This window comes from Symphalangus syndactylus, chromosome 3 (assembly GCF_028878055.3).
Source record: "Symphalangus syndactylus isolate Jambi chromosome 3, NHGRI_mSymSyn1-v2.1_pri, whole genome shotgun sequence".
NCBI classification, from domain to species: Eukaryota; Metazoa; Chordata; class Mammalia; order Primates; family Hylobatidae; genus Symphalangus; species Symphalangus syndactylus.
Genome location: NC_072425.2, coordinates 70,006,891 through 70,023,649, shown reverse-complemented (window position 1 = coordinate 70,023,649; position 16,759 = coordinate 70,006,891).

Sequence of the window (16,759 nt, the reverse complement as noted above, 5' to 3'; positions counted from 1 at the left end):
CTTTCCAAAGACCTTCTGATGATTGACTTATTTTTGTCAATTTGCCTCAATTTAAATATCTATAGTAAGCCCTTCAATGACCACCCATCCTAAATCTCTAACTGAAATGACCCTGTTAGTTGGTTCCTACTTATATTTCTATTATCTCCCAATGGACTGTAAGCACCATGAGAACAGTAGCCTTGTCTGTCTTGCTCCCCATTCTGTTAGTCCAGGGTAGGCTAAGTTCAGCTTTAGTGACATACAAGCCTATAACCTCACTAGCTTTAACAATTAAAGTTTACTTCTTACTTATGCTTTATGTTCACTGCAGTCAACTGGAGTTTCACTTCAGGACTCAGGCTGATGGAACAGCTACTATCTGGAACACTGATAAAAGAACACTTGAGGGTCTCAAACCGGACATTTAATTGCTGTGACCCAGAAACTGACCTATGCCAGTTTCATTGACAACCACATTGACCAGAGGAAGTTACATAGCCCTATCCAGCTACAAAGAGGCCAGGAAGTGCAATCCTAATTATAATCCATATTCTAATATGGTGCAGAGAGGCAGAAAGATTTGATTAGTAGTTTAAATGACCACAGCCATCATATTCTCATCTCCTATAATAGCATTTCAACACAGTAGGTGCTTACTAAATAGCAAATTACTTAAGATATTCTGATACTGGACAGCTCTACCAGTAGCCAAGCTGCTACATATTTTTGTTACTCAAAATAGGGATAATTTTACTGCAAAGTAGATGACTTTGATTTGCATAATTTTACAACTAAAAGAGGTTTTTATCCAATTTCTTCAGTTTTATAGAAAGTAAGGCCCAGAAGCTTAAATAATTTTTCCAAATTTATACTATTTGTTCTTCAGTAGTGAAAATCTGACCAAAATATGGAGTATTTACATCACATTGATGACCCTTAAGCTGTAGTGTATTATTTTGACTCACCTTACAATGTTTTTAAATCTTGACAACTCTATAGAAGTTTTCAAAAGTCAGTATCACTTTAACCATTATGTAATGCATTTGAGAATTGTCAGCCTATCCTGTATGCAATTGCCAGAACTCCTTGCTGGTCAATCAAAATCAAAGGCATTCTGGAAAACTCACACCATTAAAGTAAGGCCTTTGCCAAACACCCACCATGTTATAGGGGAAGCCAGAACGTGGTATGGGTGTGAGTTTAATCCACTTTAGTCTCAGCTTTTTTATGTCAGAGTCAAACTGCCCCTAAGCACCAATATATTACAAAGTATAATTTGCTGAACATTCTTTTTCCAGTCCATTGAAAATTTATCAGATTTTCTTTTTCAATGATTATTAAGGTAGTAAAAAGCTTAAATTTATTATCACTGAATTAGTCAGCAGCTGAGTTTCAGCATGAATATTAAGATATAGTATAAACTCTTGACTTATTAGCTTCCTAAAACAGGCTACAAGGTCTACCACGACCTAGTCTTTGTCTGTTTCTCCCAGCTGACCCTCTGTCTCCAACATGCCCATCGCCAATATGTACTTCAGTATTTCTCCAACACACAATGCTTTTCTGTTTCTGTGTCTGGAGTGTTCACATATTTGCTGATAATGGTTTTCTTTGCCTGCACAATGTCAATTTTCTTTCCTTCACATCCTGGATCTTGCATTATCTCTCAGAACGCATGTCCTGATCTCCTTTTACTAAGAAGAGATTGGGTAACTACTCCTGTGCCCTTTTGCATGTCCCTTCTTAAAGATAGGTTGTAGTCCTAGGAAAATGCCTGGCCCAGAGGAGAATTTCTAAAACTTAAGAATTCACTGGTTGATTAATTGACTATCATTTGTTACATTATATCAGATTTATTGCTTGATTTTTTTTCTCTCTCTCATTCGATAACATGTTCCTTAAAAGCAGGGGCTGTATAGTATTTATCACTGAATCAGTCAGTACCTGGCATTACAGTCAGCCCAAAGAAGATGCTCCACAAATATCTGCCAAACTGCATCTAAATTCCGCAAATATTCTAAGAAGTAAGAGCTCTTAATTTATAAAATCCTCACAGCAATGTTTAAGAAGGAATAGAGTTGAACCAAAGCAAATCTAAAAACTATTTGTGAAGCAAAACATTTGGTTCAGCAAGGGAATTTAACAGTTCAAATGTGTTTTTGGTTGAAATGTTTGCTCTACTAACAGGCATTTCTAAAATGTGTTTTTGCTGTTGAGGCTGAAAAAATTTGTTTTAAAGGCATCAGGACATCGAATGTTAAAAACATATCGAGCCCTTACTTAAACTAGAAAAGTGATTGTCAGTAGAAATGCTTGCAGGCAAGGTTTCAGCTTTGCATGGTTTCAAAATGTTTCCTTGGGTGAAATGTACTTAGAGACACTTTAAATTGAAGGAATTTTGTTTGCCAGCTTAGCTACTAACATCATTTCATTAACATGGAAGCCAGCACATTGTTGAAAAGTAAAAATGATATTGATTACACATGACAACAGAACAAAAAAAATCAACTTAATATAAAGATAAAAATAACAAAAAATCAAAGAAACTTATCATTCCTCATTCCTAAAACTTAATCATCAGTCATAAAGCACTGCAGAAGAAGATGTTAAAATTATATTCTCAAATGCCAATTAATAAAGCAACTTGTAGAATGATATATAAAACATAATATAATTTACAGTGTCTACAGGTATATACACCTATTTATAGGAATTAAAGGCCTTGAAAATATACAAAAGATTTACAATACCACAAACCAATACCCAAAACAATAGTTGTGGTTCCCTCTGGGAGAGAGAAAAGGAACCAGAGTAGGGAACTTCAATGTTTTTTTTTTTTTTTATTATACTTTAGGGTTTTAGGGTACATGTGCACAATGTGCAGGTTTGTTACATATGTATCCATGTGCCATGTTGATTTCCTGCACCCATTAACTTGTCATTTAGCATTAGGTGTATCTCCTAATGCTGTCCCTCCCCCCTCCCCCCACCCCACAACAGTCCCCGGAGCGTGATGTTCCCCTTCCTGTGTCCATGAGTTCTCATTGTTCAATTCCCACCTATGAGTGAGAACATGCGGTGTTTGGTTTTTTGTCCTTGCGATAGTTTACTGAGAATGATGTTTTCCAGTTTCATCCATGTCCCTACAAAGGACACGAAATCATCAATTTTTATGGCTGCATGGTATTCCATGGTGTATATGTGCCACATTTTCTTAATCCAGTCTATCGTTGTTGGACATTTGGGTTGGTTCCAACTCTTTGCTATTGTGAATAGTGCCGCAATAAACATACGTGTGCATGTGTCTTTATAGCAGCATGATTTATAGTCCTTTGGGTATATACTCAGTAATGGGATGGCTGGGTCAAATGGTATTTCTAGTTCTAGATCCCTGAGGAATCGCCACACTGACTTCCACAATGGTTGAACTAGTTTACAGTCCCACCAACAGTGTAAAAGTGTTCCTATTTCTCCACATCCTCTCCAGCACCTGTTGTTTCCTGATTTTTTAATGATGGCCATTCTAACTGGTGTGAGATGGTATCTCACTGTGGTTTTGATTTGCATTTCTCTGATGGCCAGTGATGAGGAGCATTTCTTCATGTGTTTTTTGGCTGCATAAATGTCTTCTTTTGAGAAGTGTCTGTTCATGTCCTCTGCCCACTTTTTGATGGGGTTGTTTGTTTTTTTCTTGTAAATTTGTTTGAGTTCATTGTAGATTCTGGATATTAGCCCTTTGTCAGATGAGTAGGTTGCAAAAATTTTCTCCCATTGTGTAGGTTGCCTGGGGAACTTCAATGTTATCTTCAATGTTTACATCTTTACAAAGAATATGTATTTGTACTATTTATAAAATTGGAAATTATTGTTTACAATATCTTTCAATGCCAAAGTTTTAAAGGGAGTTAACACACAAAATGAGTGATTATACTAGGTAATTTTTAGCATCTGTTCTAACTTAATGTTAAATGATTTTATTAATTTTTATACTTCTGAAGGGAATTTAAAGAGAATTCATATAGTTTAAAAAGTCAACACAATATTTATTTTAATCGTTTTTAAAGCTGTTTTCTCCAGAACAAACAAAATATAACTCTGTCTTAATGGTATTTTACTCTAAAATTATTGTTGTAATTTTCATCTAAAGTTTTTTATAGAACATGAAAATGTGGCTTCCTTAGTATTTCTTGTATGTGTGTATTTTTCCTGATTTCTAAATCAACATCTCAAATATAGAAAGTAAGACTGAAAATCAGCTTCTAATTGTAATTTTAAAATATGTACTTGGTTTAGAGCTTTTTGCCACTAGAAATATAGTGGCAAATTAATGACTACCCATGTATTAGTCTGTTCTCATGCTGCTAATAAAGACAAATCAGAGACTGGGCAATTTATAAAGAAAAGAAGCTTAATTGACTGACAGTGCCATATGCTTGGGGAGGCCTCAGGAAACTTAAAATCATGGCAGAAGGGGAAGCAAACGCAGCCTTCTTTACATGGCAGCCTGCTTCACATGAAGTGCCAAGCAAAAGGGGGGAAATGCCCCTTATAAAACCATCATATCTCATGAGAACTCACTCACTATTATGAGAACAGCAGCACGGGGATAACTGCCCCCATGATTCAATTACCTCCCACTACACATGAGGATTATGGGAACTACAGTTTAAGATGAGATTTGGGTAGGGACACAGCCAAACCATATCAATCCGTAAAGAAATATTTGAACAAATTAAGGCAAATCCCCACGAGGTAATATGGTGCTGTAACAAAGAATGAATCAAACTTACATCAACTAATTTGGACAGATTTCCATACTGTACTGTTAAATGAGAAAAGTGAAATTTAGTGAAATGTGGTATATTTTCTATTGCTGCATACCAAATTATGTTAAATTCATAACTTAGTGATTTAACAATAGCAGTTATTATCTGAGAGTTTCCATGGGCCCAGAATCTAGACATGGCTTAACACGGTCCTCTGTTCAGGGTCTCAGCAAGGGAGATATTGGCTAAGGTTGAGTCATCTGCAAGGTCAAAGAGGACAGGATCTGCTTCTAAACTCACTCAATAGGTTTATGCAAAATTCAGTGTCTCAAGGGTGTTGGACTGAGGGCCTCAATTCTTCACTGTTACCAAGGCCACTCTCAGTTCCTTACCACTTGAACCTCTTCAAAAGGCAGCTCACAACATGGCACCTGGCTTATTCAAAACAAGCAAGCAAAGAAAGTGCCAAAAAAATAGAAATCAGTCTTGTATTGAGGCAGATTAGGTAAGGTTAGGAGGCCATACTGACTTGTGCCCTTGTGTGAAGCCCTGTGGTCTTCTTTCACAGTGGGCTTCTTTTGCGAGCACCCTCATGAGTCAGCACATAACTCTTTTGAAAGGCAAGCACTCCTGCAGGACACCAGCAGACTGCCAGATGGTTACACGTTCCTGATACCTAGTACAGTCCAGGAAAGAGAAAAAAAGCCTCTTATTCCTGACATAACTTCCCCAGTCCCCAACCAATCAGCACTGAAAGCCCAAGAAGCTATTAACTACAAATTCCTGTGTTGAGGGAGGGGGCAGGGACTTCACCAGGGTCCTGCATGTGCAGCTAGGCTCAAATTTTATCTTATAGTAACCTTTTCCTCATTTTAATAGTAAAAAAAAAAACCTTAGGTGGAGATTTTATATGCTAATGACACATGCGATGCATGTTGGAGCATGTAGATACTGAGCACATGCACCAGCTCCTCTTTTGCACACTTGACCTCACCAGTATTTTACGACTATGTATATACAGCTCCCATAAAAGGAATTCCTCTTAACGTGCTAGCTGCTGTCTCTCCCTCTTAGAGTCCACTCTGCCTCTTAGAGTGTACTTTGCTTTGCAATGAACTTCTTTGCCTACTCTTACTTTGGACTCACTCTCAAATTCTTTTGCACAGTGAAGTCAAGAACTTGAACCAGCCCACCACCAACAGTCTGACCTAAGCTTGGAATTACAAGCCATCACATTTGGCATATTCATTAGAAACAAGTGACTAGATCCCATTCACATTCAGGGTCTAAGGACTAGCCAATGATGTGCATACCAGAAAGTGCGGTTATTGGGAGCCATTTTTGAAAGTTTCCTCCCATGTGTTTAATGCGATATAATTTGTATTAAGCAAACAAGACCAAAATCCACCTTTTATTATGCATGATTATACAAGTCTCATATACATCTTATGAATTCGCAGAAAATTAGGGAAAGATATTAAACAGGTGAACAGAGGGAATCTGAATAACAACCTGTTAGGAAAAAATAAGAAGTTAAAAAAAATAAAGATGTCTCTAAAACAACAATAACAAAAACACATGTATAATGATTTATGTATATAAAATCATATGTGTTTGTGTGTGTGTGTGTGTGTGTGTATCCACTATATACTATTAGGTATAAATTTTTAAAACAGACTATCTTAAAAAAAAGCTAAAGTTATCTTGTCAGCCAACAGAACACTCACCAGTGAATATAATTTACTGAGTGGTTCACTGAAAAGGAAAATTCAAAACTTTCTAAGTGTTAGAAATGTATAGTTCGGGGTGGTTATGCCAATCAAGATTGAAAACTAAATTCTGAATAAAATGGAATGAATCCTTAGAATTGTACACAGTTGATTAAATAATTCCTATTGTTCTTTATTCAGGAAAGAGTCTTCATTTAGGTCAACCAAGGGTCTAGTGTCCTGGGATCACTCAAAGTTCATGGTTATTTATCAACTTCAGCTGGTTACATCCAGTTTTGCAAAAATACAACATTCAGTTTCCCATTTCAAGTGCCCTGTAAAGGGATTTCTTTAATCAAGAAAAAAGAAAATGACTTGGAGAGAAATGTGTATAGCAGGATTCTATTTTAGTAAAAATAATAGAAAACACATCCTGTAAATTTGTTGTATGTATGCTTCTATGTGTTGGTATAAGCATAAGGCTATAAAAGAATAGGAAGGTAGCCAGGTGAGATCACTATTTTTTTTCATCTTTGCTGTGTCTGCCTGTACAGTGTGTTGTTTCCTGACAAGGTGATAAACCAACCCAGTTTGCCTAGGACTGAGAGGTTTCTTGGGATATAGGATTTTGAATGCAAAAGCCTGGAAAGTCCCAGGGACTTAATTGCTTGTAGTGACAAGCATGTATGACTTTTGAACTTTGAAAACATCAAATAAAGAAATAAGCTAGCTTTGACTGAACTTAATGATTTTGGAATGCTCTAAGAAAAGAGTTTTAGGTCCCTTACAAAGTTCTAAGTGAGGTGGCCTGTGAAAGTTCTTTTCTTTTCTTTGTATTTTCTTTTTTTTGTTATTATGACAGAGTCTCATTCTGTCACCCAGGCTGGAGTGCAGTGGTGCAAACACAGCTCCCTGCCCTTGACCTCCAGGGCTCAAGCCATCCCCCTAAGCTTAGCCTCTGCAGTAGCTGGGACCACAGAAGCATGCCAGCCTGCCTGGTTGAAACTTCTTTTCTGACTCAAAAAGAAAACTAGGCCACTGACTAAGTGCGAGAATAGTAAAGCCATGAAGGTAGTTTGAAAAGAGAAAGGAAATGGAATGGTCGATGGAAAAAATGAGTTGAGGAGGGAAGTAGGGTAGGCTTGCCAAGCTGCATAAGACCCAATTTTGTTTTGAAGTAATGAATTTCAAGTGGGACCAGCCTGCACAGGTGTATGCTTCTTCCAGCTATGTCTGGCTGCACAAAATCCAAGCAGAGCATCTGGGAAATCTCAGTAGGGTTTATCTAGGGTTGCAATTTTTCTAGGAGAGGGATAAAGAAAAAGAGGAGCCAGGTGGGTGAGAAGATAAGCAAAAAAAGAAACATGGTGATAATCCATTGGGCATAAACTAGATACACAAGGAAATGAGAATACAAATGGCGGTGAGAGACAGTGAAAATGTGGTGGAATAGAAAAGGGTGGAGTGGCAGAATTGGGGAGGTGGGACTTAAATTGGGTGACTAACTGCTTAGAAAGATAAGTGGTTGTGATCAGAGAACAAGAGTGAGAGTTATAGTATCTTAAAACAAAACATTTGGTTGGCTTTCTTTTCTGGAGAATCCAATGGCTCTAAGTTATAGCCATTCTGATAATACATACAAATAATAACAGAACAGCTCCTTTCCCTGTTCAGAACACCAGAATTCATTCAGCGTGAGATTAATGTCGTGGATGCAGTTGGTGATGGCAAAGAACCAAAGCACGTGGAGAAATGGTGAAGGATAGAAAGGCTAGTTCCTTATGTCAGTATAAAAATCATCAAGAATTATAATAAGAGTGGAAGGAAACAACAACAAAAACAAAAAAGAATAAACTCCGACTGAAGCTATTCAAAATACAAATACAGTAGAAATCAAAATAACAGAAGAAGTGAGATAAAGTGACTGAGTGACTTAGGAATGCACAAGGTGCCATTTGAAAAGCACAGTTTCAAATCCATGGAAAAGTCGAGCAAAACTCAGAGCTATTAGCACTCACCAAGGAAAAAGAAGCACTGTACAGATTATTTGTACCTTTCTTCTAAAAAGTTTTGAAAAACAAATCTGGATCAGATGAGACCAGGAAATATTTTTTTAAAAGTGACTGCCTATAGATGACAGTAGCCAAAGTTGCAGAAAAGTGACATGAATACCATTTAGGTAAGCGAGGTCATCAAATGTATCCTTAGATGTGACCTTTTTAATCTACTGGTTACAGAGTGATATAATTTGGCTGTGTGTCCCCACCCAAATCCCATGTTGAATTGCAATCCTCCATGTTGAGGAAAGGATCTGATGGGGAGTGATTGGATCATGGGGGTGGATTTCCACATGGCTGTGCTCGTGATAGTGAGTTCTCATGAGATCTGGTTGTTTGAAAGTGTGTAGCACCTTGCCCTTTGCTTTCTCTCTCTCCTGCTGCAGTGTGAATATGTGCTTCTTTTTCCTTCACCTTCCGCCATGATTGTAAGTTTCCTGAGGACTCCCAGCTATGCTTCCTGTACAGCCTGTGAAATTGTGTGTCAACTAAACCTCTTTTCTTTATAAATTACCCAATCTCAGGTAGTTCTTTATAGAAGTGTGAGAATGGACTAATACACAGAGTAATGAGTAATACGTAACATTTATAATGAATGTTGGTTGGTGTGCTGATTTCTCAGTGAAGTATAGTTTTGTAGGGAAAACACACTTGGGTTCTTCTTGCTTGCTGGATGACATATTTCTCTCCACTTATTCATTTCTAAAGGAAACCTTCTCAGTAATTCTAAAAGAGGAATCTGCCCAACTGAAACTACCTATCCAAAGTGCAGCTTTAAATTAATTATGACACTTCTAGCTGGCCCATTGCACATTTTTACCTTTTCTTTGATGCAACAGCACAGAACTATTGAGCAAATTCTTGAAAAATTATAAAAAAATTATGATGTCTTGAAACAGAACACTTGGTTGGACTTCTTTTCTGGAAAATCCAGCCAGGACTCTAGGTTATAGCCATTCTAATAACATGTACAAATAATAGCAGCGTAGCTCCCTACCCTGTCAAATCACCAGTGCTAATTTTAGAAACTCAGATTTCCTACAGTGAACACTTAAAGACCCCATAACATTTGGGGGCCTTCTTTAACATCTTATTTTTCTTGAAAGAAAAGGTACAAAGATGAAAGATACATTAACCAAGAAAAATAATAATGTGCCTGAAAGAATACAAATGGTTATTTAACCAGGGGGTGAAAATTTCCAAGAAAGATCCTTAAAGAAAATGTTTACATTCTTTTTTTATATACAAAAGGATTCATCTAACAATGTGTTACAAACAAAACTCACAACCCTGTTGCTGATCTCAGCTGGAGTGAAAGGATAGAATGCAGACCGATTTATTACCAACTGATTTAAAGAAGTTATAGGCCTAGATCCAGGGGAAAAAAAGGAAGAGAAGCTGTTTGGGGCATAGAAGGTAGGAAACTCACATTTTATGATCATCAAACATGAACAAGCTTTGTGCCTGTCAGTTTACAGAAATTTTCTTATTAATCCAAAAAGTAACTTCATGATAAACAAACCTGATATGCTGTTATGGAAAGTGAGGCTCAATGAACTTAGCAAATTGTCCAAGGTAAAACAGCCCACAAAAGTTAAACCTAGTTTATCTGATTTTGAAGCCAGTGAAAGACACATAAAGAATTTCATCTGGTATTTTTAAAACCTTATTTGAAAAACAAAAACATGCAAAAATGGAAATAATTTTCAGGCTCTGTCCCTTGACCCTGCATATTTACTTGGACAATAATTCACAAAGTGTAATTATAGCAGCTCTGTGATGTGACTTAAAGACAATTTAAGACAGTTAGGCTGTATGCCTTTTGTAGCTCTTTTGGACCCTGCAACTTAGTGATGGCATGTCTATACCCAAAAAAAGTGATAAGTGCAAGATTAAATGCACCAGTAGTTGAAATTAAAGGATTAACTTCAGCGTTTATAAACAGGTAGCTGGTGGACCAAATACAGCCCTGAAACCTGTTTTCTATGATTGGAATTGGGTTTGAATTTGACAGGTTATTCAGTCTGTAGTTTGCTACAGGCTTTGCTTCCCTCCTCCCTATGATCTTAAACCCAGCCAGATTCACATATTTATGTTACCTGCCTGACCCTTGGAGGCATTTGAGTTTGTAATCCCTGGACACAATGCTGCAGAAAGCTTCTTCCAGCTCTCATACTCTATGATTATTTGATCTAGAATTACTGAAATATGTACCCAGAGCCATCAAAACTTTAAAGAAAAAATTTCTAACTCACAATTTGATATGAAGAAAAGGAATTCTTTTTAAAGGCAAAGCCTTTCTGATCTTCAGAAGACATCAGTGTTTATAGGAAAATAAAATGAGAATGTGACATTTCCTTAGCATTTAACTGAAGTAAAATCTTTATATTGTAATCACATGTCAAAAAATCAACAAATGTCTATTAGACATCAACACTGTATATGGCCTAAGATAGACATTTACAATTATGCAAAGAAGCCAAACGTATGTCTCTCATAATCCAAAAGGAAGCTTCTCATTTAATTTATAAATTAATAATAATTACCCTCTAAATTTAATGTGTCTGAATTTCTGAAAAAAGGGTGGATAGATTTTAAAATTTTAAATCAAAAGTATTTTCCCTAGGAAAGAAATAAAATCAAAGAGCTATATAGACGTATTTTTGTAGGTAAAAAAAAAAATATTGCCAGTCATGGCCCTTTGGGCCATACTGAACTAAATGAACAGAAAAATACTGGCTTATGTGAAAAGGGGACTTTTTTAAGCTCAATCATGAAATTAAGTCATTTGTTATGCCCCAGAAGCTCAGATAAGTTGAGATATAATCTTTCATCTTGTCTTCTTCATTACAGGAATCCTTGCCCAGAGAGTCAGATAGCCTATATGTTCCAAACATAGTACTCTTTTAATTTGGGTGATTTCAGGAAAAATGTGTTTATCCTGTCACAAAGGTGAAGCCTGTTGCCAACACCTCAAATTTTTTGTTCATATGCCTGATAACTGCTGTTGAATGAATAGATGTCAGCTTCTAGAACAATGACCAGCACATAGTAAGTGCCCAATAAATATTAGATCTTTGTAATTTTTATTGTCATCATTGTCATTATTTTGGCTCTAATTGTAAGGCCCAACTTCTTTATCAGGAAGCTCCCAGTGTTTTTAACTGATATTTTCTAATATACTTTCATTTTACAGTTAAAATAAATACTTGAGAAATCAAATTCGTAGGAAAAAACTCAGAATAGTGAGCACTAGACACATGACAAAAGAAATGGATACTACCCAAGAGGATGGTTTGCATTACTTGTTTAGAAGCACTCTACCCATTGCATTTGTCTCCGGACTCCTAAACTATGCAGGTGACATACAGCCTTACATGATATAGTGGTCAGTTCAAACTCTATCATCGTAACATTAGCAAATATATTTCCCAAAAACATTAGAAGGTCTTCTTCATTCCCATAAGGGGAATATGTACACCTTAAACAAATTGGAAACCAGGTGCGAAAGATAGAAAGTGATAGCTACAAACGTGAAGTGGGATAGAAGAGTTTAGAAATAGAACTTTCATTGAATGCACATGGACACAAAGACGGGATCAATAGACACTGGGATTAGTAGAGTTTGGAGGGTGAGGGTGAGGGGCATGGGTTGAAAAACTACCTATTGGACACTATGCTCGCTACTTAGGTGACAGGATCATTTGTACACCAAACCTCAGCGACAAGCTATTTACCCATGTAACAAACCTGCACATATACCCTCAAACCTAAAATAAAAGTTCAGAGGAAAAAAAAAGAAATGGAGGTTCCCCATGAACTACAGTTGACAGTTGCTCATTGTGTATTTACCCACATTCTCCCATGGCCTCATGTGCTTATGTATGCTGTTACCACCATTGTTGTTTAAGTGTCTTATATGCTTTTCCCACGTTACTGTAATTTTACTCACTATTTGACCCCGAGGCCTGGCAGAAATCCTGAACATAATGGGCTTTTGGTACTTCATTGTCGAGAAAATAAATGTATGAAATTGCAAGTGAGGTACTCACTACTTAACAGTGAAACTGACCATGTGAAAATTCATTCAAGACCAAAATTAAGCTTCATGATCTGAAGTTCATGGTCTAACAACAAAATTCTTGTTATTTTTAAGATGTCTCCTTTTCTTCAAATCATCATTTATGTATCCTGACTCTGAAAATTTATCTGCACGAATTTTTGGAAGACATTTGCTTCAAGAATTTCAGCTAAATATGTCAACATGGATTCTCATAGGCAATAAAACCTATTGTAGATTCAGTGTCAGAAAGGAGTGTCTGACACATGCAAGACCCTGAGCCAGCTGCTTCATATGTTACTTTTATTCATTCTCACTGCAGCCCCGTGAGAAAAGCAATGTGATCACCATACTGCCTATGAGTAAACTGAGGCTCAGAGTGATAAAGTTAGCCAGGTATTAAAGAGCTAGTATGTGGAAGGTCTGGACTTCAAACTAGACAATTCTGGATTCCAAAGTCCATTCATTTTTCATAACTTGATAAATAAGTAAATAAAATTTAAGTGGAAATGTATTAATGCAGGTTTGTAAGTTTTTTAAAAGTTAAAATTCTAACAAATATGTATTCAAGTGATTTAAACTTAAGGCCCAGAATTAAAGCACAAAATCCTTTGTACTTGGTTCAAATTATTACTGCTAAATAACCACATTGCAGTTATGAAAGTATTAGACCACTGTCTAAAAAGTCCAATTCTGTAATAGACATCAATATGATGCATTGGTTTTTTGCTATAAGAACTTAAATTATTTTCCCCACATTTGTATTTTGAAAATAATCTCTTTATGAGGGTAGAAAGGTATATGACCTTGCAATATATTTGCAGGTATAACAAATCAAATAGTGTAATTTTGACCACCAATATTTTCTTCAAAATATGAGAAAAAAGCTACTTCCTAGGACATGCTTCCCCTAGAACTATTTCCCCTTCCAAATTGGGAAGTAATAGGAGTTTTTAAAAGGATGGAGGGAAGGGCTTGACGAATTACTAGGCATTCAGTGTTAAACATATGCTAGTGCTTGATTGGATAAAGATGTAGAAAGATGAAAGTTGCAAGTACAATAATTACTGGGAAATGTCTATCATCTTTCTATATCCCAGAATTCTCAATTGAAATCTTGTTCAGAGAATTGTCTGTGTTCAACTCCCCCACCCCCGGGAATTCCTCCAGCTATATCTCTACGGAAGGCAATATTCTGCCTCCACAGAGAGGAGGAAGTTAATCTGCTGAGCTGTTGTCCTGTTCTTTAGAAATATCAAATCACTGACAGTATTGATTTTTGGCTGTTTATACAACTTTAACTCTTCAGAATTTAATATAAAGAAAATAATGTTCTTTTTTTTAAGACCTTTTTTGTGGGGGACAAGCTCAGTGCTTTGAGGGTAAACAAGTGTTTTGTAAATTGGTCCAGTGAATGACAAGGCAACAGATTTGAAGCCAGCTGTCACCTTTTATTAGTCACACCCATAAATTCAGCCTGGTACTGGGATTGTTCCCAGTGTCAAGCATCATGGACAAGGTACTGAGGGAGGGTGTTATTTCTCCCCTTAGAGCATTTTATTTGGAAGTGTGAGGGATTGGCTGTGTTCTGTGGATTAATTTCCTTGCAAATTTTCACAAGGAGAAAATTGAGGACCTATGTTATTTTCTTTCTCTCTCTCAAATTGTCCACCCTTCAGTCATACATTTGGACACAAGTCCTGACCAACAATTTAAATCTAAAATAGATCACTCTCCATCAGTGCAATATTCCTGTTTTGTCTCTCCTCTCTAAAAAGAAGTAATTGTACCTTTTTGTTACTAGACCTCACAGGCTTGCAACATTGCTAAATAAAGTATAATAACGGTAGCTGAGCCTTTGTTTTACCATCAATATGAATTTTAAAAGAGTGTCATCAAGGAAATCATCTTCAAAGATTTTTTTTTTGCATGCTTAAGTCCTGCTGCTGAGATGAAACCAGAGTGACTGCAGCAGTTCTGATACCCTGGGCTTTTTGGTGTTCTGATTCTTTCCTCACTAGCAGAGGCAGTGAATTTAACACTCAGATTTGCTCTGACAGGCTGACAACTGATATCACAAGACCACAGTTAAGAATGGTTTATTACTTTTAGTGGGATTTATTTAATTCAGTCTCACAGCCTGAGGGTGGGGTAAAGATTTAACTTGAAATTAAATTCCAGCAGGAGACCTTTTAATATAAGAAAAATGGGCAGAGGGATAAATGACATGCTCAATTGCAATGAATTTTTTTTAAAAAGCTTACATTTAACATGGAAAAAAACTCACAAAATCATTTCAGTTATTTGACAGATATAGAGAGAAAAAGTGCAGAGGAACAAGTAAGAATGACAGAACTTAAAAGAGAATGATCTAAAAGAAAGTTTTTGACAAACTAGAATTTCTTCAATCCGTCGTCAAAAAAAAAAAAAATCTCAGTTTATGAATGCTTTCCATCAATGTCTGGATAAGTTGATAAGAAATCCCAAGTGTTCATCTGTTGTTTAACTTCAAACCATACAATAATTCTGGATGAAATAGTAGAGTTTAAGCAAAGCCATTGGTAGAAATTACTCGGGTTTTTAACCAGAACACAGTGAATGCTTATACCCCAAAATTCAGAACATGAAAGTGGTTTTCATTTATATTATACAACAAAGAAAAAATGGAGTTTTATCATAACAGGTAGCCCAAGTAGAGTCTTGTCAGTTAGGATACTTAAGGGGTATTGGATGATTATAGTCATGGTCCTCTAGTGTTTGCTTGTGAGAAATAAATATCACTTACAGAGAGAAAATGAGATAACTTATGGTTGATAGATATTGGAGTATCAGTGATATATTTTGTTTTCTATGGTAATATTTTGGTGGTTTGGACTTTTTTCAAAGAAAAAAAGATTATTTCATAAAAGCCTATTAAATTGGAATGCTTTCTAATAAAGGCATATCTAATTTTGAGGCTTCTGGAAACTCAATGCCAGAGAAAGAATAGAATATAGTAAGCAGAATGGCTATTTGCCTTACTCTGTATTTAAAGACATTTCAGTTCAGTCCAAGCTTCAGAAATGTGAGACCAGCTCATATGAGACCTGGGGTCCATCGACTCAATAGCAAGCTTGGGCCTAGACTCAGTCATAAAGGTCATGACTATTTTGTTCTCTAACTATATGCCACATCTTTACTGCATCTCTCCTTCTTCAGGAAACCAAAGTTCTAATGACTCTTCAAGAAACCGTTCTTTGAAACTCCACACCCACTTGCTAAGGAGCTTTCTGATTCCCTCTTCCACCACAGAAACATGTGCTGTGTTCATTGAATCTAAGTGATTAAATTATTGCCATATGATTAGTAAATGGTAATAACTGAATGCAGGGCTTTCCATGTCATCTTGATTCATGACATCCTTAATTGTCTCAATAATTGTTTCACGTTATCCCTAGGTGAAAAGAAATACCTAAGAGTCCCATTTATTAAATTCTTACGTCCAAGCACCTTAACAAGCATTTAAGTCTTAAACACTTAGTGCCTACTGGACACTACACAAATTTCTCAAACTGTGGAATCAGACTGGACTTCACCACCTTCACTGAAAGAAATGTAGTGATCAACCTTAAAAATGTTAACTATCTTAAGCTAGTAGCTTACAAAATATCCAAGATACTTTACTATGTTTTTCTTAAGATTTTTAAATATATTGCAGTCTTTTTGAGTTTGTACTGGAGCCCTAGGTGACCTCAGTACTCAGTCCGAGAATCATGAGTTTAAAATGTTGTCTCTATTAATAACTCTGCATTTTAACAGAGATGCTCATTGTTTATTCCAATGAACTATTGGTGCCAATTTCTCACAATTGGTAGACTCAACTAGGAGAGATATTTGGAGACATGATTCTTTTAGTGCCTCTGTTCTCACACCACTCAGAAGCTGCCTGGTCCATGGAGTGATAAAGCCCTAGTTAGAATCTAGCACATTCTTACAGCTTTATTCAAAGTCCTAAGACTCCAGGGGCAAGTCTACTCATCCCAACTGACTTTTTTGTATCATTATTGACATTTTTCATACCATACCATCTCACTGTAATTTATCAATGAATCATTTTCTCTAGAAAGAGTCTGATCGGGGACATGTCAAATCTCTGGCCCAGTGTAGGAAAGCCCTCCTAAGTAGGTAAACCACAAACTATGACCA